Consider the following 27,405-nt stretch of genomic DNA (forward strand, 5'->3'; position numbering starts at 1 on the left):
CCTTGAACCAGAGGTATTTTCTACACTCCTGTCTGATAGGGATGTGTAGGTAAGCCTCCTTTAAATCCAATGTCACCATCCAAGCATTTTTACTCAACATGGCAGGAGCTGCTGCAGAGTAAGCATCTTGAACTTTGGTGTCTCCAGGAAAGTATTTAAGACTGACAGATCCAGGATGGGTCTCCATGAGTTTTGCTTTCTGGGAACTAGAAAGAGCCTTGAGTAGAAGCCTTGCCCCGTCTCTGATTGTGGAACCAGTTCTATGGCCCTCATAGCCATGAGGGATCCCACCTGGTTTAATGCCGCTGACCATTGGTGTTTTGGTAGGTCTGGCCATCCGTTTGGTCTTGGCAAGGCATGAAAGTGGAATTTGTAACCTCTTGAAACTACATCCAGAACCCACTTGTCTTGGGTTATGCAAGTCCAACTTTGTTGAAAAAGAGTGAGTTTTCCTCCTAGAGGGGCTTCCAGGAGAGAAGTTCCTGGAGCCATGCAGGAGGAGTCATTGAGCCTGTTTTCTATAAGTTTGAGGTCTGTCCTCTACACCCCTGGAGGTGGAAGCACTCCATTGTCTAGGTCTGTAAGAGGTCTGTGTTTGAGCCCTCCCTCTGGAGCACCTATATCTAACCCCCTCTGAGGCCTGTCCGAGCTGGGAAAGGACCAATTTTTAGTTGGCCAATTTCTGCTAAATCTAGGGGGGTGAACTTGTAAGAAATCCTTAACCGTTTGCATGGATTTTGCCTTATCCTCCATTTTCTTTATCACCTCTTCAGACTTAGACCCAAACAAAACATTATGCTGAACAGGAGCATCCAGTAACTTTGCTTTCACTTGATCAGGTTAGTTTTGTTCCTTTAACCAAGCATGTCTTCTAATGACTGTGCCAGAGGCAGCCGCCCTGCAAGAAGCCTCCAAGGCATCAAAACCACAGTGTAAACCATGCTTCCCCACTTGTTCAGTAGCATGCATCAAATCATGTAATTCCTTATTATCTGCACATGCAGAAATGGTACCTAACTTTTGTTTCATAACAGACAGTAGTAACTGCTGATATTTTAGCATATGAAATTGACAATTTAAAGCCCTAATAGATAAAGTAGCAGAAGTATACACTTTTTTGCCCCATCTCTCCAAAGCTCTGGAATCCTTATCTGTCGAAATAGGGTTTTTAGCAGAGGCTGGAGGAAAGGAGTCAGGAGTTAAATTAGCCTCAGAAAAGGCATCATCCACAATATCCAAAATAGGAGGAATAGCCAGGGGTCTAATGTTGGGGAAGAAGGAGGAAATCCCTGAGCCTTCTCTTAGATTCCGAGTACTCCTGTCCCTCCCAGTGAAAGTGCTCCCTCATGTCATGTAAAGTTTCCCCAAAAGAAAAATCCTCAGGGGGAGAAGCTGATGGAATGGATTCCTAAGCATCAGAATCCTCATGAGGAGGGAAAGAATATTCCTGTTCAAAGGAAGACACTGAAGAAATAGATGCCTGATCAGAAGATTCATAATCCAACTCTTGCCTTGGTCTTTTGTCTGGAGGGGGATGTGAACCCCTAATCATGGTTAGCAAGTCCTCTGCCATTTTAAGTAACTGTTTCTGAGATTTGGGTCCCGGATCAGAAGAGGCCTGGGCTGGTGTCTTTGATTTAGTAGGAGTCTTTGCCTTTGTCCTTGGTTTTGCCTTTATCAGAAGCTGTGTAGGCCTGAAAACCCCCTCGGAAGCTGGTACCTGCACAGCGGCTCCAGACCCATCCGAGGGAGCATTGTCCGAAGGTCCTGCAGCTGGAGTGGTCAAAGGCCTAGTTGGCTCCTCGTGGGAGTCCGTTTCGGCAATCTGTTCTGAAATGGCCGATGACAGGGGCTGCGAAAGCGCCTCACTGACGGCCGAACCTGAAGCTGGCTCTGCTTGTAAAACGTCATCTGATTTGGACCTCAGAGGCCTGTCCTTATCCTTGTGTCGTTTGTGAACTCCAGTAGTCGGAAGCGTGTCCGACGACATTTTATAAATAAATCGCCTACCAAAGTAGTGAAAAGCAAAATCGTACCTCCGCTTAATCGTACGTTGGTTAAATCTAGCACAAAACTGACAACTAGCTACATCGTGGTCAGGGCCTAAACAAGGAATACAGTAAGAATGGAAATCCTTATGAGGTATTTGCTTCCCACAAGAAATGCAATTATTAACTTTTTCTGACATCGGACTGGAGCAAGAAAAAAGTTTCCCCAATGTTGTACTTAGCTTTGAGATGAAGTAGCAAGTCTTCGGACTGAAGCACGAAAAAATATCAGGAGTCAGCCGACCGGCACTTGCGAACTGCTTTCACCGCACGGCAAGAAAGACTGGAGAACATGGCGTCGGCTGGCAGCTTTGTACTCCTAGCGCTCTGACGTCAGGCAGCATGACTGAACAGCCGACGCTGGACCCAGACTTTGGGATTCTGGCCGACCGAGGACTGCCTGCCGGCAGGAAGAACCCTACAGTGATGACTGCAACAGTGAAACACGATGAACATCTGCAATACAGTTCAACTCTTTATTTTATAGATTTTATAACAACTCTTAACCAAGGATTCCTCAACATCTAATCCCAACCTTGCCAGATATCACCACATCCACTTTCACCTTCAAACATGTACCCACATCTTATATAAAAATACTCAAACAAACAATGTTCTTCTTCAGCTGATGACCTTCCAAGCAAGTACCTAAAAAGAGCTAACAGAATTGACCATCGTGTCTCAATCCTTACAAATAGGTCCATCCAGGAATCCTACGTTCTTCCTCTCTGGAAAATTTGCACATCATCCCTCTGCACAAAGGAGGAAATTCAACAGACATTAATAACTTTAGATCTATAGCAATCGTATCCGCCTTCACCAAAACAGTTGAAAAATGTATTCAAAAGCATTTGCTAGACCATCTCCTGCAGGAAAAACTCCTATACCCTACACAGCGTGGCTTCCATCCTTCCCACAGTGCTAGCTAGCACTGCCCTTCTAACCTATACAGATACTCTCCATAAAGCTAGAGAATGGCAAACATCTCTTTCCTTATTTCTAGACTTGTCTAAAAGCCTTCAACACAGTGTCACAGCCAACGTCTACTTCAAATGTCTTCACTAGATATCTCTCAGCCCACCCTTCTGTGATTCAAAAGCTACCTGTCCAACAGGTATCAGGCAGTAAAATGGTACCCCACACTCTGTCCTTACCTCACAGTCACTACGAGTTTACCACAAGGCTCTACCCTTGGTCCCCTCCTCCAACATTTTCATCAACACTCTATATCCACACAACAGGCCACCCTAATACAATACACACAATTCCACTATCATTTGTGCATCTGACAACAAAGTACACTTCCAAAAAAGTACTCAGGAATCTTTTAACAGCCACTAAAGCACTGCTTCGTAACTCAAAACTAACTAAATAAATAAATAAAAATAATAATAAACTATTATCCCCATCCCTCTCTCATGAAAAAAATTAAAGTCCTCTCTCTTGATAATACAACCACTGAAGTTACTTTTCATAGCAAATTACTTGGTTTGATAGTGGGTGATTATCTTCCATTTGACTTGCATATATAAAATTGCATAAGAAAAAAAATAATCAAAAACTAGGAGTGCTTTACAGAGCCAAAACTTTCTCACTGACAACTAAAACTACACTTAACCACTACTTATCACCTCCTCACACTTCTTTATGGTACTCCCATCCTCACCAACCTCCAGGCTTCACAAAAAATAAAACTTGAACAAATGCTATAACAAAGTTGCTAAATTTATAGCAAATACCCCTTTCAGAACCCATCACTGTGTAGCACTAAAAAGCCTAAATTGGTTAAAACTGCCTCATCAACATATACAAAACTTCTTATCTGTAAGCTATCCAGCAGCCATCTGCCTGTCCAGCACTAAAAAACATTATACACAACTATGTTCCAAGTCAGTCACTGCGATCCAGTGACCAAAACTCCTGTCTACAAACCTATCAAACATGCTGGACATGGTCTGCACTTGTACAAGGTTGCTAAAGCCCGGAACACCCCTTACCTGTATCCAACAGGTCAATACTCTCCTTCCCATCTTTCAAAACCATTCTGAAAGACTACCTAGCTAAAATCTGGCTCTGTTCTTAAAAAAAAAAAAAAAAAAGATAAACTATATCCTTAAATGGGAAAAAGTACCTTTTCATTCCTTATACCTCCTTACTCTCCCTTCTTCACTTACTTCTATCATATTTGCTTCCCTGACGTTCTCTCTAAATATACCATAAGCCTGTTTTTCCCTTACTTTATACTGCATTTTTTGTTCGCATTAGGCTTACCTTTAATTTCTCTACAAACTGTCTACAATGTTTCTGAATATTAAATGGTTATCATATAACTTGCATTGATTCTTAACCAATGTTTTTATATTATGTCTAATTTGTTATTATTTAAATGGCAGATGTTTTACTTCTGAAGACTGTAAAACTATTGTTCTTAAAATGTTTTGTAATAATTTGGAGCTTTTGTCCCCAGGCCTCAGCTAAAAATGGGCTTCTACCAAGTCGGACTTTCCAGGTAATCAAATACCAATAAAAAGATAAAATAAAGCCGCCCAAGTTCAATCTTATGGCAAGGAACTGCCATCCTGGACATATACAGGGTATCAAATCAAATCAAATTCTGTCAACATAGCAATTCACATTACGCCATTCTAGGGTTATAAAAAAGTACAAAACAGAGTTATACAGGGATACTAGATGTACAGAAAAAAGCTCCTGTTGCTTGGGTGGATCACTATCTAAGCTGCTCAGAATTACCTAACCAAGCCAGGCTAGGGACAGTACATCCTGAGTACTCAGACAAGACAAAACTAAATCTAACACTCACCTAGACAAAACTGAAACTAAAACCTACGGCTGTATTATACTCTGTACTCTCAGGCAGTGTAGGAAAATAGCCACATGTTCACAGACAATGAGCTTATATTTGTTATAAATAATTAAATCTGTGTGAGGTACAAATAACTATGGAAACTAGGGGCATCCTTTTCACCCAGTTAGATTACATGTGAGCATCACGCACCACCACGAACATTTTATCACAACCACACTAAACTTGCTTATGCTGAGGCTGTAAAAAAAAGTAATTACCAAAATCTCCTAGGACTAAAATACACAGGTATCAGAAGGAACTCACATCTGTACAGTCAAGGATCATCAGGGGGTAGACTGCAAGCTAATATTGCAAATTCTTCGAGTAAAAACTGTGATGTTTTAGTAACAAGTGACTACAGTCAGGCACACTGACTCCACAGTCATAAAACTGGACACAGACAGTGTTACAGTTAGTGTGATAGTAAACTCTATAGTGTAGATCACCAGCCAGGCATGATTACAACTTAGTGGTAGTCCAAGTGGGTATTAATGACTTGAGGTGCACAACCCTGAGGGACATGCAGAGGTATACTTGACCTCACCATACAGGTGTCCAGAGCAGGCAAGTCACTGGTCCTAAGTGGAATCTGTCTTTCACCCAAAATATCTATACACAAAAAAAAAATGCCAGGCTTCAGCAACTGGCTTAGTAGTTGGTGTCACACTTTTTTTTTGGGGGGGGGGGGGGGTCCACTGTGTGTCAGCATGGGATAGGATGAGACAGACAGACTTACTTTTACTTCACCAAGGACAGACTGCATCTCTTGCTCCACACCTTTGCATACTGACAGCCTTTGCTACCCCCCCCCCCATAAAACCTTTCTTTGGCAGAGTCCAGTAACGGATAAATTAAAGTAGCAAATGTCAATGCAGTCACTTCTAGCCATAAAATGGACTACATCAAGGTGGATCTTTCCAATGCCAAAAGTCTGCACAACACGCTGCCTGATCTTCAGGCTCTCCTACAACTTTAGCACATACATTTTACTGTTATTATGAAGACTTTGTTTCAATGCAGAGAGAGAGTACTCTCTCCATTCCATGGGTTTTACATGTACTATGAATTTTCAGGCCTGATGGAAACTGTGGTGGTGTTTATCTATTTCTAAAGGACCACATTACCTCTAGAAAGATCCCCAAAGGACCACATTACCTCTAGAAAGATCCCCTAAGACCCACGAACTGAACTTATTAAACTTCAACATACCCTGTGCAAGACAAACTATCAACTTGCAGCCTGCAATAGGATACCTTCCATGTCCCCACTGTCCATACAAGATTCCCAAATGTACTTTAGGTATTATCTAGTACCAATAATACAATATAATGGGAGATTCTCTACTACTCCTCAACAAACTGGACCACCCATACCTGCAAATTCATGTATGCCCAGATAATCTTACATTCAAAAAAATGAAACAAAAATATTCCTTAGAAAACCAACTAGAGGACATAACATTCTTCACCTGCTCCTAACTAATAGGGTCACTATATGTCAAACCTCCCTCTAATCTTACTCATTATTTCAGAAACTAATCCTCATAAACATCTGGCTTATGGGGAAAAAAAAAGGTGAAATTAAATGTGAAAAAGTGCAGTATCCTCTCATTTAGTAAACTACTTTTCCCCAAATATGCACACAAAAGCTTAATACAGTCAGAGTCTTGGAACGTGGGTTAATAATTTTATCCCTTTTGACCAAAATGCAGCATCAGCGGGCAGAAAAATCTTTCTCTTTAGTACAACAAATTTCAAAAAGCATATCATCTAGATCAGAAAAGGTTATAATCCCCTATATGTAGGCTTAATTAGGTCAGTTGAGTAAAACACCCCTACCCAATGTGGTATACATATTAAGCAACTAGAAAAGCTCCACAGGTTCTTAACCTATAAGAATGACGGTCTAAAGTGCCTGAGCTACCAGGAAAGGTAGAAAGCATTCTCTCTCTACCTGGCTGCTTGTAGGCTCTTACAGGGCAATCTCTGCCTTGCATTCCATGCCATTGGGAACCCGGTCCTTCTTGACTGCCTGTCTTTTTACCACTAATACCCAAACTAAGGATTTGGGTCTGCACCAGCACATAAAATGCCCTAGAGAGACAAATTACCCACAGCCTACCTCACCTTTAAAATAATCTTCCGCTGCAAGTCAAAGTGACACACTAGCATCCTTCAAATTAAACCAGGACTGAATGGGTGCCCATGAATTTGCTCCAGGAATTAATTCTTGAGATGAGGGGTAAACTATGAAAATGGGTACTGGCAAGGTGCAAATAATCTTGTGAATCAACTGATGTCTACTTCTTATAAATAATCTTGTGAATCAACTGACTTCTCCTTCTTATGAGCCTATGGATCCCCAATATATGACGTTCAGTCTTGTAACAGACTGAATGCATCAACAAGGAAAACTGAAATAAAGTTGCACAAGACATTTAGTCTTGTGAAAAAATAAGACAACTCTTTATATCACATAGAGAAATACCAGCTTAACAGAAGCTAGGTGAAAAAATAACTGAAAATATTCAGTCTCATAACAATACTATATTTAAAAGGCAGGTAACAAGTGATAAAAGCTTGATATAACAAAAAAGAATCAGTTTAATACCAAAAGGTCAACAACTGAAAAATAACAAGGATGATACGAAGTAAGAACAAAGACTAGAAAATAGTAATAAACTCATAGCTGAAAAGTGTGATGGATTATAGTTAGGAAAAGCATGGGTAACAGATGCCTCTCTGTGGATTCAAAGAGGGTCTCACCAGGTGACTGACTGCACTAGCTACAGGTGGGCAGTTAAACACAGAAAACAAATTCTGAGTTACGAATAGCCAATCTGATGAAAGGAGATGGCTGAATTCAAGTCAAAAATCTTCCAAAGTGGCTAACACCGGTGACTGTCCTAAAACGAATTGGGCGACTGTACTGTAACACTGTTCAAGCTTGTTTAGAAATGGGGAGATCAAATCTGCCCACCAATGGGAAGAGTATAAAAGAGGTTGAAGGAGTTAAGACTTTTCTGTGGCAACTATAGTTCAGTTAGGAAAGTTTCTGATCTATCCAACCAACCTAACATTAACAAACTACAGGGATCATATTTTGTATGAGAATGTGGCACCAGACTTCACTATTGAGGGTTAACACTAGTAAATTCATTGGACCTATTTCCTCAGTAGGGGAAGAGTTCACTGTGGTGACATTGCATCACTGACAATGGCAGCACCACGAAAAGATGCATGATTACATCAGAAACATTTACTGTAAATGAAGACTTGGCTAAAAAAAAGCTTTGATTTGTTTCAACTAAGAACAGGCCAGGCTACTCAGCTATGACTGAATGAAAATAATTATTTTTTGAGTGGGTCGAGAGCACTTTGAGATTGCCTAGAAACTGCAATGGCTTAATTACAGGTATATTCAATTTGTGTTCCTTATACTTTCAGGTGCATGAATTAAGTAAAATACACAGATGGATCTCTCAACTGTCTCTGTTTTAAGGGAAGGTTCCTATTTGCAGACCCAATTTACCCCTGCACATGATGTCACAACTTCTGGAGGTGTGCATCTATCTTCAGGCTTAATTTACCCAGTCACATAACTTTTTCTGAATCTTTCTCATCATATAATATTTTTGAAGTTGTTTCGTACACAGAAAACCACACTACATGACCAAAACACTAGTGGCACCAATATTTTCAAGCAAGAGGACTCGCATCTTGCTGCAAACTTTTTCCGAAGTAAAATAAATTACCTTGTGTGGTAGAATTTTGCAATACAGTTAAAGTCAGCAGAATTTAAACTGTCTCACTGATAATATCCTTTTATTATTTCCATCATTTTGTCACCCTAGACGTTTAAACATTTTTCTGAACACCATCCTATATTCCCACTAGAAGCAGGAAGAGTGACATACTGTTTGGTACTCACATTTTATGCTAATTAGATTTCCAGAGCTTTAGCCTGATGTACCTATTTTCACATGTATCTGTGCCTATTTTTACTGTCTGCAGTGCAAAAGGTAAGAAAAAAGAAATGAGCTGAGCCAAGAGGGACACTGGTACTAACTGGTCTGTGGGTAAAGTACTACTACATTTAACTACCTGGATCCTACTGTTTAGGCAATTAGATAACTTGCTGGAAAGTTATTCCTTTTGAGTGCTTGTATGAGTCTGAGATGCTCCAAAGTGTTGAATGCCTCTGACATGTCAAAAAAAGTACATGTACAATGTAGTAGTTTAGTTAAGAAGTTGCTAAGGAAAACTTTTTTTTTTGCAAAAGTTTGATAGAGTGGAGTAGTGCTACAAGACAGTAGCAATTTAACAATGTGGGGGGACCAACCTTACACAAAGAAACCATTTATTGTGGCAAGGCACTATAATAAACAGCTCTAGCATAGAAGAAAAAATAACAAGGTAAGTGACAGAACTACAGTCTCAAAGAATTTTGGCTGCAGATTGTCAGCAGCACAGTAATGCAATGGAGAGAGTGTTGTGATACTGTAATGCTATCAACTGAAGAAAGCAATTTAAGAGTTGATGAAACAGGTAGAAATGTTTCTGGCAATGACAGTACCATCTAATTGTAGATGGGGAGGGATAGGAGAGTAATCAGGCAGTAGAGGTTGAATTTATCTACAGATGTCTTGGGTGTACGTTGTTTTTTGCTTAGTAAAACTGGACCTTCTGCTAGCAAGGACTTATTACTTACAGTTGTGCAAAACTTGGCTGAAATTGTTAGGGTTGCAAGATCCCTGGCAATGGCTCCAGGCATTATCTGCTGATCATTACCTTCAATTTCGAGCACTACCCAGGGTAATGAAGTGAAACAAATTTGATTTTCCCAAAGTGGATCAAACATGTTTAGTGCAGTTATGAAGACATGACTGAAAGAGGATGCAGTTTCACTCAAAGGGAATTAAAAGACGGGAGAACGATCAACAGCTGGAGACAAATGTCACATCTGGGGATCTTACACGGTAAGTGAAACTTCTGTATTTTGCACATTTTGACAGGGTGCCAAATGACAAAATGCAGAAATATACACACTAATGCAATATGACAGATACTGCTAGGCCACTAATATGCACGGCTCTTTCCAAAATTACTTGACAGAACCTATAAAGTTGAACTGTGGAGTACGCAGAGATGAAATGAAAGTAACAAGTCAGTTATGATGCACACCAGAAAAACGGCTTTTGAGTTATGGTTACAGATTACCCCTGCGAGGCTTCCTCTGCACATGAAAGACAAGTGTGACAGACTTCTTGACCCAGTGATGCATATAAACGCACACACAGAAGGTAGAGCTTTAGGGTGTGGGTAGCCCCTGCTACAGTACTGATTACATAACCATCTACTGTGAAGGCAAGACACAACAAAACAGTTAACAGGTTCACTGTAGGAATCACTACACCAGCAGTATCACTATATATGGCAAGACTACCAAAGTAGTGTCAACTCTGATGATAGTCCTAGAGAGGAGATACCAACAATCTTTGCAAGACTGTAATAATGAAGCCTGCCCTGAAGTTCAAGTAGCAGCTTTACATTCTGAAATATGAGACAGATGCTGCTACTGCTATAAAAAAGAATTCTAATCTGACCCTTCAAAGAGCTGCCATTACTGTCATAAGATGCAAGGCAGCTCATTTGACTACTTGCACAGTGTCTGCTTAGATCTGCAATACTCAGCTGTCCTTGTTTGAAAGGAACACAACTGCTCTGATTTTCTCCTTTCCTTTGCTGAAGCAAAGTAATATTTTAACTATATGTGAAAATCTAGTGAATGTAGAAGTCTTCCCCTACGTTTTGGGGACAACCTTGGGCTTATGAATAAGAGATGAGGGGTTAAGTTCATAAGACCACATGATCCTGAAGCACACAGCATGGCTCAGTCAACATCGAGATTTTCAATTCAGACACTCTTCCAGCAAATGTGACAGTCAGCAGAAAAAACATTTTCCAACAAAAAAATAAGATGGCACAATCACATGTTGGCTCAAAAGGTGGGAGCATATGATTCTCCAACACTCATTTTAAATCCCAAGAAAGGGCCTAATGTGAACTACTAAAGAAAAAAAAGCTGACAATTGGCAATAATAAAATAAAGGAGGGCTCTTAGAAAGGCAAACAGCAACACAAATGGACTTTCACAGAGTGTATGCCAGTCCTACCTGGAAAAGGAAGCTTAAGCAGAGCATAAGATATACAGTATACCTAAAAAACAACTTTAGAGAGCTTGGCACTCTAAACAGAGCCTTTCCTACTTGCCCAGGTATGACTTTCTGATTGCAGGACTTCTAGATGCATGGAAAGAACCTCTGGGTCATACAACTGCCAACTCTATATCAGAGACAGGACAGTTGTATAAGTAAACTTACCATAGCAGTAGATGTTCAAATGATCACTACTGCAGTGGCTTTAGCTATGTAGGTTTATATCCTGCATAGGATACAACAGCTGGCCTACTTCCAAAGCTTCAGGTCACATTCCAAGGGCCCAAACCATCAGTCAGCTCCAACTGAGCTGATTAAAAAGAAGTTATGTTCTTACCATAACGTTCCATCTTTGTTGTCAATCTTCATTCATTCTTGACGAATGGGACACTATTCCGATCCTCTGAACCAGCTCAGCATTATACAGCTTGCGCCAGCCAAAAAAACTCTCAAGCTAAAACTCTACAAACAATGCCCCTCTCTCCATTACGTCAGATCAAGTTTGCAGCCAAATAATATGGCAGAACAACACATATATAGAGGTAGAAGCCATGTCTAAGGTGAAAGCTATAGGTTCCCAGAACAAGTGTCCAATCCTCCAGAAATCTCTAGGAGGGGGAAGGAGCGTGGGATATCAAGAATGAATGAAGATCGATAACACAGATGGAACATTATGGTAAGAACATAACTTTTGTATCTGATGTTGTCAATCTTCATTCATTCTTAACGAATGGAACAGTCTCTCCAGCTATTTTAGGTCCTGGGTGGTCTTATGGAAGGATATTCCTGAGAACCATAGATACAAAGGCTGCTCTTCCCCTGGAGACCATATCCAATTTGTAATGAGTCAAAGGTATGTGGAGAAGCCTATGTTGCAGCTGCACATATTTCATCCATGGATGCCCAAGAGTGAAAAATAGCTGATGTGGCTACTGATTTGGTGGAATGCATTTTTACAGGCGCAGGTAATGTGTGATTGCAAATGAAGGTGCAACAATCTCTCGGTCATCTTGATAGGTCTTTCCAGAGTCATACCTGAAAAGGAAACAAATAACTGGTCTGATTTCCTAGACTCTCTGGTCCTGTCAAATTAGGAACGTAATTGTCTGTGAACATCCAGTAAATGCAAACAATATTCATCTTTATTGGAAAAATTTGGGAAGAAAATGAGTAAATCAACAGCTTGATTAATATTCGATTCTGAGACCACCTTAGGAAGAAAGGAAGGGTTGGATTTCAAGGAAACCCTATCCCTATGAAAATACAGATATGGGGTTTCACACACAATACTTGCCTCAGAAACTCTCCTGGCAGAAGTAATGGCTACTAGAAAGAGAGCTCTGCACGACATGAATCTGAGATGGCAAGTAGCTGCTAGTTCAAAGGGCAGACCAAGGATTGCAAAACTAAGGTTAGAACCCATGGAGCTATAGGGTCCTTGAATTGAGGCTTTATACGCAAGGCACCTTTAAGAAAAACTTTGCATTAGTGATGGGAAATTAAAGAATGATCATCGTAGGTATTGTGGAAATTAGAAATGGCCACTAAATGAACTTTGTTGGTGGAAGCAGAAGCTCCCTGATCAAAAAGGAAAGCCAAACATTTTAAAACTTTCTCAACAGGTGCCGAAAAAGGGTCTAGATTATTTGTACTGGCCCAAATTGAAAATTTCTTCCATTTGGTAAGATAAAGTTTCCTGGTGAATGGTTTATGAGAAGCCAGAAGATTTTTTTGTACTGAGGATGCTGTATTACTCTGCCTGGCAACTAACAGAATTAGAGGAGCAGGTCTGGAACTGGGTCCAGAATCCACAGACGGTGAATCAGGTGAGGCCAAGGGAATGGGAACCAGACTTGTCAGAGCCAAAAGGGTGCAATGAGGATCACTTTGCTTCTCAACCTTTGGGCTTTCTTCAAGAATAGCGGAATGAGGGGAAAGGGGTGAAGTGTGTAGAGGAGACCAGAGGGCCAATTGAGAAGGAGAGCATCTCTTGGGGACTCCTCTTGAGGGGAGGATTAGGGCAAAGAAACTGCTGCATTTGTTGTTCACTGGAGAAGCAAACAGATCGCAGCATGGCTGGCCCCACTGAGGAAAGATTTTCATTGCCACCTTGGGATTGAGTGACCACTCGTGAGGCAAGAGAATTCATTTTCTCAGTTTGTCCACTACCACACTAAAGCTCCCCAGGATATGCATTGCGACTAGAAAGCAGTTGGAAGATATTGCCCATTGCCATATTCTGACAGCTTCCTGGCAAAGGAGGTAAGATCTAGTTCCTCCTTGTTTGTTGATGGCCCAAACCATTGACATGTTGTCTGACTAGATAGCAACTGTTCCCGGACGGAGGGCAGATTGAAAGGCTTGTAATGCTAGGGGCACTGCCCTCAATTCCAGGACACTGATGTGCAAATTGGCCTTGACCACGGACCAAGTGCCTTGGAATGTCCTTCCCAGATAATGCCCCCCCCCCAATCTGGGAGGTGTCTGTAGTCACTAAGGCCTTGGGCTGAGAGGGTGATAAAGGGACGGCCCAGAAGAATTTTCTCTGACTGCATCCACCACCAGGATAGACCCTTCTTGCAGTGACTTGTTACGTTAATGGGGTAGGTCATCGGATGTGATGGCATGTACCATTGTGCAACTAAGAGCCACTGAAGTAGCCTCAAGTGAAATCTTGCCAGAGATACTAATATAATGGTTGCATCCACTGACCCTAAAGCTTGAAGGTCAAGACAAGCAGAGACTTTGTCTCTGGATATGACGGACTGTACTTGAGACCTTATCTTTTATAGTCTGTAAAGAGGGAGTGAAGCTACACAAGAGATTGTATTGAGGTGAGCTCTTATAAACACCAGGTCTTGTGTCTGAGTCAGCTGTGATTTTTCTCTAGTAAAAGAAGATAAAATGCACAAATCACCAAGAATAGTCACACAAGCAGTAAGCAGACAATGAGAGCCAGAGCGCCTTGAAATATTCCAATGTGTGCTTTAAATAAAGCCAACATGTCCATTTCAGTACAATTCAGTACAAGGATGCTTTCTTTATTCATCAGATACAAGAAATTAAGGAACTAAACTGTTTTAAATAGGAAATCTTACATGACATCACTGCCTGGATTAGTGAAAACCACTCCCAAGTCTGAAACAGTCTTCTGGAACAGAAGTCTGAAACACTACACATAAATGTTTCAGCACAAAACAGTATAAATAGCAAAATATAAAAATACATATAAAAACTGATTGTGCAAATGTCAACACCCTAAACTATGCATTATAAACACAAGAATAAATATGCAAATATGTGTGCATATATAAAATGCTTTTAAGATGCTTTTGAAAAAATATGTATGTATATAAAAACATATAAGTAAAATATGCATACAGTTAAAAATCCATTAGGAACAAATGAATAAATGTTACGTACATATACATATAACAAGTATGAAGGCCATAAAAAAAATGTTTGTGCCATATCCATTACCTAAAAATGTTTCACCTCACAAGAGCCCTCAATTTAAGCAGACTGCTTATGGAAAGACGGTCATTTAATGTTAATTTTTTTTTGTTGTTGTGGCCTTCATACCTGTTATATGTATATGTACATAAAATTTACCAGAAGAGGTAACTGCTCTAGTAAAATGAGCATGAACTGAAGCAGAAAGCTGCTCATCATGAAAAGAATAGCAAAAAAAAAATGGCCTTAAAAATCCAAGAGGAGATAGTTTGCTGAGAAACAGCCAAACGTAATTGCCCTTGCACTCAAAGGAACAAAGAGCTGCTCAGATTTTCTAAAGGCCTTCAATTTTGTCCAAATAATATCTGAGCTGTCTATATAAATCCAAGGTGTGAAGTACCTTACAACTAGCAGACTGCAGAGAAGGAAAAAAGGAAGGGAGTTGAACAGACTGACTCAGGACAAATCATTAACCACATTGGCATTTAACCACATTGGGCATAAAAAGAAGGATTAGTAGACAGACAACCTGCGTCTATGAAAAATCTAAAAGGGAGCATCTCCCATAAGAGTCTGGACTTCAGAAACTCATAGCTGCGCTAACAGTCATAAAACAGTCTTCCAGGTGCAGTGATGTAGACAGGAAGAAGGAAGGGTCTCAGTGAGTTCTGCAATAACAAAATTAATGTCCCACGGAGGAGGAATAGGTCATCTTGGAAGCCTGATATGAAGGACTCCTTTAATAAATTGCTTGACCTCAAAACATTAAGCCAAAGGAGGGGTTAAATGCAGACAGGCAGAAATTGCTGACAAATGAGATTTTACAGATTATGCTAAGCCAGTACTGGCCAAATTACACAAACAGGAAAGAACCAAAGGGACCCCCCACTGAAAAGGGATCCTGGCTATGCTTTAAACATCAAACAGAAAATCTCTTTCATTTAGCCACATAGTATTTTCTGGTAGTGGGTTTCCTGACCTCCTGAAGAACCCTAAGAACATCCTCAAAAAATAGGGTTTTGATCCCCTTTAGACAGTCATCCAAAGTGTCAGCTGCAGCATGGACAAGTAAGGGTGAATGAGGAACCCCTTGTGCTGTATGAGAAGATCGATGCAGGAAGGTAACGTGTGGCAACTGCCCCCAGCCAGGTGAAAGAGAGGGGGGAGAATCAGTGCTGTCTGTGCCAAAAGAGAGTCACCAGCAAGATTCTGGGAAGAGTCCTTCATAATCTTGTGCAGGACAGTGGAAAACGGGAAAGAGGAGGAAAGGCATACAAGAACCTCCCTTTCTAAGAAAAAGCATGGCATCCATCTTCCAACTCAGATGACTTGGAGCTCTGGAACAGCATAAAGGAACTTGTTCAGAGGGGAGGCAAAAAGATCTTCTTGAAGAGTACCCTCACTGATGTACAATGTAAAATTTCCCTGTGAAGCATCCATTTGTGAGGTTCGGTCTTGGACCTGCTCAGAAAATCAGCCACGAAGTTGTGCCCTGAGGGAATGTACATCACCTGAAGAGTGATATGATGGCAGACAGCAAAGTCCCAGGACTAAAGACAAATCTGCAAGAAAGGTAAAACTTTACCCACCCCCACCCCCATTTATTGATGTACCACAACTGTGGAGTTATCTGTAAAAAGCTTTGCAGGGCCTGGTATCCAATGTGAGTGAAAGGCTTGCAGAGCAAGGATGAGGGTACTCATCTCTCTGATGATGATCTGGTCCGACATCTGATGGAGGGGCCAAGAGACCATGAACTTTCATATTGCTGGAAAAGGCTTCTTACCCCGGAACAGAGGCATCTAATAATGGCTCCTGAATAGGAGACAACTGAAAAGGTGGTCCTGGATTGAGAAAGATCTGCCAAATCCACCACAGAATCTTTGGCTTGAGAAAGGTAACAAAGGGACTGAAAATTCCAGAGGGTGACAATGTTGGAGCCAAACAGTCTTGAGATACCACTGGAACTCTCACATGTGAAGTTTGGCAAAGGGTATCACGGGAATGGCAGATGCCATGGATCCAAGTTCTGTGAGAAATTCCCTGGCAGGAGGAACAGAGAGGGAAGAGGAGACTGAAAACAAGCAGTTGGGGACAGAAGAGAAGCCAACAATGGAATGGTCTGAATTCTGCAACCCAGAAAAAAGTCCTTTGTAATCTGTTGACAGAGATAGGAGACAGTCTGAGGGATAACCACATAAGTAGTGGTTCTGGGCCAGAATTTGTAGTTATTGGCCGTTTGAGCAATCTCTTCCATCTCTCTCAACTTTCTGATTTGAAAGCTTGTATTTGCAATTGTTTCTGTCCTGTAACTCATCTAGTGCCGATACAGATTCTTAGTTTTAGCACTTAAATTTGCTTGTTCATGCTCAGCACTTGTTCAGAACTTGTAAGCACTAAGTAATCTACTAATTACTACAGCACTCTATCTTCCTCATTACCTAGAGGAAAACAGTTTTTGTGCTTACTTTTCTCACTTGCTTAGAGAAAAACAGCTCTTGTACTCACTTATCTAGAGGAAAAACCCTGCAACTCTCTTTTTGAGCTGTCTTGCGCACAGAGCAGCGTCGGTTAGTTGGGGTATACTATTCCCGGCCCCACAAAGTCTGCGCTGTAAATTTTCCCTTAGAACTAGGCAAGCCTCAACTCAAGTGCTTCAGATCAGCTGCTCTTATTGCAGCACTTGCAAAACAGAAATCAGCACTTGTCCTAATCTCCTAGACAGCACTATTATAATATAGCATAAGACCCTCGATCGTCCCACAGGACTTAAGTTCAATTTACTCTTCAAAGCATGTCCAGAGGTCAGCTTCAGGTGTACTCTCCAGTTCATCTGGTGGATTTGGGCATCCTGAGGCAATGTCACAACTGCCTCATGTATACAGACAACCCTCTCCTCTTACCTCTAGACACAAACACTTGTGAGAGATGCAAATACACAGCCAGACTGGAGGCTACGCGCTCTCAACCCATGACTGTAACAGACAGTCAAGAGGATAAGGGGCACACTTGCATCACACCACCTGTCACACATGAATCTACAAAACAAGCACCGGCAAAACATATGCATAAATACACAAAAACATATTCGGAGGCACTAGGTACCAACCTGCAAAAGAAACAGTGCCCTCCAAAGCAGACAAGCAAGCAACCTGCACCCCCAAACACAAGCCAGAAAACACATAATTCACCTCAGCAGTGTGCCTCACAACAGCCCTTAAGGCAAAACACCATACCTAACATGCTAGTAATAGGAGAGTCTATAGTAAGGCACATGGATGTTGCACTCACCAGGCTGAAAAAGGAGAAGGTTACTGTCAGCTGCCTGTCGGGTGCTCGGATCTGTCACATAACACAAGCACTTAGGTCACTCCAGAACAAGTACAAGTATGACGCTGTCATTGTACACGGTGTAAATGATCCAAGACGTACCTCCCTGGACTACATGAAAAGAAACATTGAGGAGCTCTCTGATCATGTACCCCAAGCTGGTATGACCCTGACCTTGAGTAGCACACTACCTTCACCTAGAATGATACCACAATACAAAGACAAAATGATCAAGTTCAACAACTGGCTAAGCTTCTGGTGTCATTCTAAGGGGATCCAGTGTCTGTCTGCCTGGGATGACATGATAGACAAGCCTCACTGTTTTGCCAGAGATGGGTTGCACCTGTCACACCTACGTTTTCAAATACTGGCCAAGGCTCTTGCCGTCCCCATAGTGCCTTTTTTAGGCAAGGCTCAAAAGGACACACCAACCACCATAACCAGCACAGGTAACCAAAAACTAAGGGTAATGCTACTCAACGCCAGAAGTCTCAACCTCAAAATGCACACATTCGAGGCTCTCCTCAGCATGGAGAAAATCAATGTTTGCGCAGTGACGGAAACCTGGTTCAAGGCTCAAGAGAGCACCCCAGCACTGCCAGGTTACAATTCATATCATACCTTCCGGCCTCAGTTACCGGATCGCAGTACAAAGGGCGGAGGTGTATCCATATTCATCAAGGATACCCATATCTTCAGGTTAGTAGCGCAGCATGATGCCCCAGAGATCATCCATGCGCAACTATCAGCAGGCAAAACCACATTTCAAGTCGTAGCCGGTTATAGATCGCCGACCATGTCCCAAGATGCTCACTCTGCATTCCTTGAGACACTGGGAAATATAAAGGTCCTACTCAACATCATAATCTTGGGTGATTTCAACTACCCTGGTATAGACTGGGCGAACTAATGTTCCAACTCCTATGCTCAGCGATTCACAGAATTTATAAATTCAAATGCCCTTGAACAACTAGTATGTTCCCCCACTAGAGGGGACAACATATTGGATTTAATCACCACAAATATTGGCGCCCACTGTACCACACCCGTTATCACTCCCTCCTTGGTCAGATCCAACCACAAACTGATGACTCTGGACATCCTCACCCCTCCACCCCCCCAGTCAAAAAAAAACATAGTCAAAAACCTTTCCAAAGTAAACTTCAAACTACTTGCATCCGAAGTGGAAAGCTTCACTATTACCTTGCAGAAGGATAATGATGTCCAGGATGTGGAAACCTACACTAAGGCACTCTATATGCATCTTCAGGATTGCATGAACCGTGCTATCCCAAATAAAACCAAGTCTCCTTCCTCACGCAAGAAGAAACCAGTCTGGTGGACCCCAGCCATAAGCAAACTTTACAATAAAAGGAGGAGACTTATACAAAAAAAGGCCAAATCTCAAGTAGAAAAATCATCCCTGATCAGCATTAGTAAGAAATTGAGGGTCCTCATCAAGACAACTAAAGCTAATTTTGAAAAGAAAGTTGCCAAGGATAACTATAAGGCCTTCTATGGCTATGTCAAAACCTAAATGGCAACGCTCAGGTCTGTTGTGAGCTAGTACAAAATGGAACAAAACACACTGACCCTTCTGACATTGCCAACATCTTGGCTGACAGGTTCAGTGCAAATCCCCCCCCACCCCCTCACCACCTACAGAGCCTACTACCATTCCAGGGGATTGTGTAAGTCCAATTATTACTGATACATTGGTTAATAAGGCTCTATCTAAAGCTAAACACACTGCCTCCATGGGACCAGAAGGTGTCCCAGGCTGCGTCATACGCGTGCTCCAAAAGTAATTAACCCCACATCTTAATACCCTGTTCAGTCTCGGCCTCTCCACAGGATATGTGCCCAGAGAATGACACACGGCAACGGTGGTCCCGCTACACAAGGGTGGGGCCACAACTGACCCTGGGAACTACCGACCAATAAGCCTGACCAGTCTGATCTGTAAGGCTATGGAGCGAATCATTATGGAACTCATAAATGGAGAGATTGGGAACCTCCAGTCGTTGGACCCCACACAGTTCGGCTTCGTCAAGGGCAGATCATGCCTCCTGAACCTGGTGGATTTCTTTGAGACAGTTACTCAGGCTATAGATAAGGGAAAGGAGGTACACATGGCTTACCTTGACCTTGCTAAAGCATTTGACACCATTCCCCATTCGGGTATTATTGATAAGCCCACCAGCCTGGGCATAAACCCTTACGTCACAAGATGGATCGCAAACTGGCTCTCAGACAGATCCCATAAAGTAAGAGTAGCAGGATCTATGTCCAAATCCAGACCAGTAACGAGTGGTGTGCCTCAGGGCTCTGTCCTGGGGCCCCTCCTGTTTGGCATATACTTCTCAGAAGTACAGGCAAGCACAGAAGGACTGTGGCTAAGTCTGCAGACGACTGCAAACTGGGTGCTATAATAGAGTCTCCGGCTGACATGGAGATCCTCCAGAATGGCCTAAATGAGACTGATGCCTGGTGTCAAAGCCATGGTCTCAAGCTAAATGCAAAAAATGAGTAGTAATCCCCTTTGGAAAAAACAGAGTACCCGCAAACTACAACACAGGAGGTAATCCCCTGAAATCTGAAGAAGAAATAAGGGATCTAGGGACCCAAGTAGATAGCCAGCTTTCCTTTGATAACCATGTTGCCAAAGTGGTTAGAAATTCCTTTTGCGTGACCCATCTGATCACGAAAGGGTTCGCATCAAGATCTAAGGATGTAATTCTGCCCCTCTACTCTTCCTTCATCAGACCCATTATTGAGTACAATGCACCAATTGGAATGTACCTGGCTAGACATCTCCAGAAGCTGGAGAGACTAAAAAGGTACCTAACCAAGAGGATTACTGGCCTCAAACAGTTGCCCTATGCAGCATGATTGAAAAAGCTAAGACTGTTCTCTGTTGCATACCGCTTTCTCAGAGGCGATCTCTGTCTAACGTACAGAGCCATGTCCAACCCAGAATTGTTGAACATGCTCCATCTTAGCAAAACCAAATCTACTCGAGCTACACGCTCTAGGGATATAAACCTCAACACAACAATGAACAGAACATGCTGGAGGGATAGATTCCCTTTGCAGAGGCTTCCCTTACTAAGGAACAGGGTCCCGATCTACATAAGACAGAGCGCCCCGAACTATCACTCTTCGAGAAGAACCTTGATGAGTGGATGGGTAACAAAGTTCACATCGGGGATCACACCAACAGCACTACTAGATAGGGGCCAAGGGTGCTAGCTGCTAGTACAAGGGTCTAGGGAACTACTAAAGGGGCGGTGAATACCACACAACGGGGCTGGGCTAATATATGCCTTCAGGCAGATAGCTCAGTACCAACCTATAAAGGAACGTGGTTGAGGGGAAGGGAGACAGTATATCTAAAAGAGGCAGATTTAAAAGGGAAGGAAGACACTTGGCCTTTAGAAGTCTGAGTGGGCTTACCAGAAAAAAATACTTTATTTTTATTTATTTATTTTTATTTTATTTTACATTTGTTGACCAGGCTAGTCTAACTGGATACATGTCCATTTTCAGAAGAGGCCCAGGGAGATAAGCTCTAAGATAAGACAATAAAATGAACACAACAACAACTAGGAAACATGAGACAAATAAATCCTATTAACAGTACCTATCAGAGGTTATCACAGTAAAATTTACAGTGGAGAATACAGGCATAACATAGGATGCTAATACAATCAAGGTATTCTAGAGATAGATAGTATAATAGATTAAATAGGAAGGAGTTGTTGTTAATGAGTAGACTGGGTAGGAAGAGCAAAGTATTTAGAGACGCATAGACTAGTCAGGTTTTGAACAGGGGCATAACCAGTGAGTTTTGAGGAACACTTTCAATTTGTTTTTGAAACAGGATAGTGAGGGAAGTGTGGAGAGTTCATTTGGGAGGAGATTCCAGGCTTTACCAACAATATTAGAAAAAAGGGAGTCACCAGCCTTGCTGTTTGGTTTAGTGGTATGTACTAGAAGTTTCTGAGAAGACCTTAAGGATTCCAGGTTTTTATAGGGAGTGATTAGTGTGGAAAGAATAGGAGTTTTGGAAGGTTTGTAAAGAGTGTTGTGGGCTATAGTTAGTTGATGGAATTTAATCAGATTTTGTAGTTCAGGCCATCCCAGCTGCTTTAAAATAATGCAGTGATGGGTTCTGAATGGGTTGCCTGTTGCAAATCTGGAAATGTTATTGCAAGACATTTCCAATTTGCTAAGATTATTTTTAGATAGGTTAGTAAAAATAAGTGAGGCATAAAGAAGAGAAGAGATTAGATGAGTGTGTGCTATTGTGGTTCTAGCTGAAGGGAGGAGGAAGGATTTTATCCTATAGAGAGAGCCTAGCTTTTTGTTGACAGTTTTTATAGTATTGTTAATATGGGTATCAAAGTTCACATTACTGTCAATGGTGACACCTAATAGTTTGGTGGTTGGTTCAGGGGATATAAAAGTTTTATTGGTAGAGTTAACTGAGAAATCTAATGGGGGGGGGCTTCTTAGTAGGAGAGAAAAGGAGGAGTTTAGTCTTTTTGGGGTTTAGGAGAAGGCATCTATGTGTGAACCATTGCTCAACTGTGTTAAATACTTGTTGGGTAAGAGAGACATTCAGAAGAGGAGGGGGCTGAGCATATCAGTGTAGAGTCATCCGCATATTGTATGCATGCAGCTTGGGGGATGGCAAGGTGAAGGTCATTAATGAATAAGGAAAAAAGTAGGGGTCCAAGGATGGACCCTTGAGGGACACCCAGGTTGACGGGCAGGTGAGTAGAGAGAGACTTGTGCCAAAGTACGGCCTGTTGTCTTTTATCGAGGTAGGACTGGAACCACTTTATAGAGGATGAATCTAGTGACATGGATTTCAGTATTTTGATGAGAATTTGGTGATTTACCATGTCAAAAGCTTTAAACAGGTCAATAAATAGTGCTGAAGAGAGTTTGTCTAGATTGTGGTTTTTGTTGATATAATCTGTGAAGGAAAGAAGGGCAGTAGTAGTGCTATGTGATGGTCTGAAACCATGTTGACAGTTGGCTAGTAAGCTATTTTGTGTTAGATGGTTGAGTAATTGTCTGTGAATGCATTTTTCCATGATCTTTGCCAGAGGTGAGAGGAGGGCAATGGAGCGGTAATTGGAGAGTTCAATGGACTGTCCTCCTTTGTGGAGGGGGATAATATGGGAAATTTTCCATAAACTGGGGATATAACTTTCAGTAACAGTTCTATTGATCAGGACAGAAATGGGATAGGCAACAGCTTTGGCGGATTGTTGCAGGAATTCAGCAGGTAGTTGGTCTGCTGAGGGTGAGCATGGTTTCAGTTTCTGTAGAAGGGATAGAATCTATGATGTTGGGATGGGTTGAAAATGAAAAGTAGGGGGCGAGGATGATTCATTGGAAGGTAGATTGAAGTTGTTAGGTGATAGTTGACTAGCTAGTGTTTGTAAAGCATCAGTAAAAAAAACTATTAAAAGCATTAGCTATATGCATTGGTTTTTTGTGTTCAGTGTTTTGAGGGTTTGGAGTAGTGGATTGCCCTGGATGGAGTAGTTGGTTGATACTAGACCAGAATTTCTGAGGCTTGTTTTGACTAGCTTGTTGGGATTGCAGGTAGTAGTTTTTTTGTCAGATGATATAGCTTTCTTAGTTTCATTTCTTAGTTATCTAAATATTTGTTGGTCTATAGGGTTTTTTGTTTTCCTCCATTTTGCCCAATGTTTGTTTCTAAAATTTATTTTATGTTTGGTTTCTTTAGAGAGCCATGGAGCATGTTTGGTTTTAGTTCTAATTAATCTGGTTGGGGCATGGTGGTTGAGGATGGCAAGGAAGTTGGAGTTAAAGTAACTAACGGCTTCATCTAAAGGAAGGTTTTGTAAGGGTGACCAGTTGCATGCTCTTAGTTCCATCTGGAAAAGTTCAGGGTTAAAGTACATTTTAGACCTGATGTTTTTAACAGATGTTGGCGAGGGAAAGTTGATTTTATGTCTGATGATATAGGCAAGAGAGTGGTCACTTAAATCATCAGGAAGGGTTCCTGAGTTATAAATGTGAGGATGATGGTTAATGAGAATCCAGTCTAATAAGCTAGATTTCTTGTTAGATTTATTTATCCTGGTAGGGGAGGTAATGGTTTGGGAATACCCATATAGGTTAATATGGTTTGTGGGGAGGCTGCTGCAGAAGCAGGTCCAGTCAATATTTGTGTTGCCTAGGATAATGGTTTCTTGAGGCAAGTTTTGGGAAAGCCAGCAAAGTATATTTTCCAAGGTCGCTGTGTTATTACCAGGAGGTAGATATATACAGATAATATAGATGGATTTGGAATTAAGAAGTTTGGAAATAATAATTTCTGCATTGGAGTCTAAAGGTGGTTTACAGTTATGAGTGGTTAATTGTAAGCTAGATTTATATAGGATAGCAACCCCTCCACCTTTCTTGGATGTTCGGTCTAGTCTCAGGATATTATATCCAGGTGGGATGATTTCATTGTCTTTGGTTGCAGGTTTTAACCAAGTTTCTGTTAAGCAGAGACTATCAAAGGAATAGATTTCAGTTAGAGCTTGGAGTCGAGTTACTTTATTGTTTATACTTCGTATATTAAGATGAGCAATTAAAAGGGAGTTAGCTGGTTTGGACAGGGCTTGGGTAGGTGATTCTTTGAGGTTGAGGAGAGAGATAGGTGTTGTTGGCGGGCCTGGGTTAGGGTGGATGTCACCATCCTTTAAAGAGAGTAGTAGTAGGCTTAGATAGTATGGGTTGGGGAATCTGCTGTATAGAGATAGATATTTTTTGGGGTTTAGATTGTTGTATTTTGTGTGTAGTGTTCTATGATCTTTAGGAAGTATGTAGTTAGATGAGGATGTTATGTTAGCATGAATAACATGGAAAGGCGAGTTTGGAGAGTTGGTTTCTTTTTTGGGGTAGTTTTGGTTTGGGTCTAGTGGGTTTTCAAATGAGGTGAATAGATGGGTGAGGATTAAAGAAGGTAGTAGTGAGAGTGTGAATAAGAGTGTGAAAAAGGATGGGATGGATTGTTTATTCATTATATGAATTGATATAGGTTCTTTGTAGGTAGACAATAGAAATGTATTGGGAGGAGATGAGAGAGTGAGTAGAGTGTGGTGTGATAGGAGGAGAATAGTGAGAGGTTAGTATTACTGGAGTTGGGTAACAGGAGAATGTTTTGGGGAAAAGATAGTGGGAAGAGCGTCTTTGAAGAGGAAATGATAAGATCACGAGGTATGATTAGATAGTAATGGGAAGAGGAAGGGGTATGGTTAGAGAGTAATGGGAAGAGGAAGAGGTGTGGTTAGTAAGTATAAAGGTAGGACCCCTGGGGGTCGGTGGGAATTGGGGGTAGGGAGGGGAGCGGAGTGAGCCCACAGGGTGAACGAAAAGGGTAGAAACAGATACTGGAGCAGTTAACGAAAAACAATCAGCTAGGCTAAGTCTAGTGGTATAATGGAATAGAATAGGGTCTAGAAGGTGTCTATAGTCTGTAGAAAAGAAAAAAGAGAGAGGACTAGGGAGGTGTCTGTGGACAGTAGAAATGAAGGAAAAAACAAGAGAGACAGCTAAACAGCACTTCTGGGACTACTGAAGTTAAGAACTGAGGTAAGGAGTTGATCATGAGAAAAAAGGGTAAGAGTAGAAAATGTCAGAATTAGGGTGCCATCTAGTGGGAAATTCAAGTATTGCAGGCTTGATTGAGGGAGTAAAAATAGTAGACTACAGTTGTAAAGTGAGGAAAAAAAAAGAAAGACAAGGGGGGTATCTATACAGGTAGTAACTATACAGTTGTAAAGTGAGAAAAAAAAAAGAAAAACAAAGGGGTATCTACACAGGTAGGAGGGGTGAGATAGTGAAGGTAATGTAGAAGGGGAAGCAAAGGCTGCTGGCTGTCCTAGCTCAGGCCTGGGTATAACATTTATATTTTTGGAACAGTCAATAGAAAGTCTTTCTTTCTGGAATTATTCAGCAGACATACTTTACTGTTTTCCTTGAAAGGGGATTGTAGGATTATTTTGCATTGAGGTGACCCGCCGATATTTGGAGAGGGTTCTTAGCTTCCTGCTGACTAGCACTAGAAGCCCAGGATGAGTATAGTAACTTTAGGAGGCAAGAGAGAAGATAGAAGATAAGAGACATAGATAACAAAGCAAGGTAGAACTTCTCAAAATAACAGTAATCAAACCCTGACTCAATTATTGGAACTTTTGGAAACCCTTTTGCCTCTAGGGGCTGGCAAGCCTGCCTACGCACAAAAGTAGATTTAGGATAGTTCCCTTTGAAATTTAGGGACCAGAGAAACAAAAATGTTTAAGGTCCTGCATAATGTTACTTTTGTCTTTAAAAGTTTTAAACAGTTCTGCAGCGGCAGTTCCACAAAGACACTGATTATGCAAAGGAGAATCTGAAAGTTCATCCATCCATCCATCTACCCACCCACAACTCATTTCCCCATTTTTGCTCATGGGGTTGAGGTGCCACTTCAACAGAGAAACTACAGCAAGGTTCATACCACCACATGGTATTATCAGATAAGGCCTACAAGTGTAACCAGGAATATCTCCTCATGACAAAACCAGAAGCAGCAACTCTACAGTATAAGTCAACTGCATTATAACTACATTTAATAGAGTGGTGAAACACTTGAGAAGTAAAGCTGAGCAAAGAGCAAGCAGCAGTCTTAGTGTCTGTCAGGCAAGCCTGACCCTGCCCCTAAGCCGGGACAGGACAGCCAAAACATACCTAGTCATATGGCTTTTATAGTTTATGGCCCTGATGGCCAGGGCAGCAGAGGCATACATTTTTACGTCAATCTCTCCATAGCTCAGCTGTCAGAAAGGAGACTGGGTGAAGATAGACGTTTAAAAGGCTTGTCTGTAAAAATGTCAGAGCAGGGTCTGAAGATGGACACTTGCAAAGGTACACGAAGGCCTCAGGCGCTTTAAAGAGAAAGTCTGGCATCTTAGGGGCCAAAAAATGGGAGTCAGTACTGAAGAAGCAGCTGTAAAGCAGAAATCACTGGAGAGGAATAGCTGTAGAAGCAGGATACTCATATCTAAGTCTCTGACACTTGAGAACAATCAGCCTTGGAAGTGCTCCATCATGCAGGACACAGTATCCACAAAGGACAACTCCTCAAAAGGAGAATCAGAGGATAAGAAAATACTCTTCCTCTGACTCGTAGTCCAGGGGAAAAATGATCTGTGAAGAACAGGCTAAGGATTCATCCCCAGAATTCAACTCCTCATCCAAAGAATCAGAATCCCTAAGCCTCTTGAAGGGAGTGGATGGCCAAGGAATAGCAGGAACAATAAGCCCTGAGGTGGCTATAAGGTCATAAATGAATTTAACAGTCCCTGGGTAAAGTCCTGCCATTGTTAATGGGACATCAGCCTTGACTGATCTAAGTGGTTCACAGCCTTGTCTAGATTCTATAAGTGTACCAGGCACCTCTTCCCAAACTAAAATCT

At 41.6% G+C, this 27,405-nt stretch overlaps 1 protein-coding gene across 1 annotated transcript in view; it reads right to left on the reverse strand.

Annotated features, from left to right (window-relative positions):
• The window catches only part of NAA25 (N-alpha-acetyltransferase 25, NatB auxiliary subunit), a 3,186,723-nt gene that overhangs the window by 1,208,050 nt on the left and 1,951,268 nt on the right, over positions 1-27,405 (reverse strand). The gene's annotated exons all lie outside the window — the stretch shown is intronic.

Source organism: Protopterus annectens, chromosome 4.part0 (assembly GCF_019279795.1).
Source record: "Protopterus annectens isolate FY-2018-M chromosome 4.part0, PAN1.0, whole genome shotgun sequence".
Taxonomy (NCBI): Eukaryota; Metazoa; Chordata; order Ceratodontiformes; family Protopteridae; genus Protopterus; species Protopterus annectens.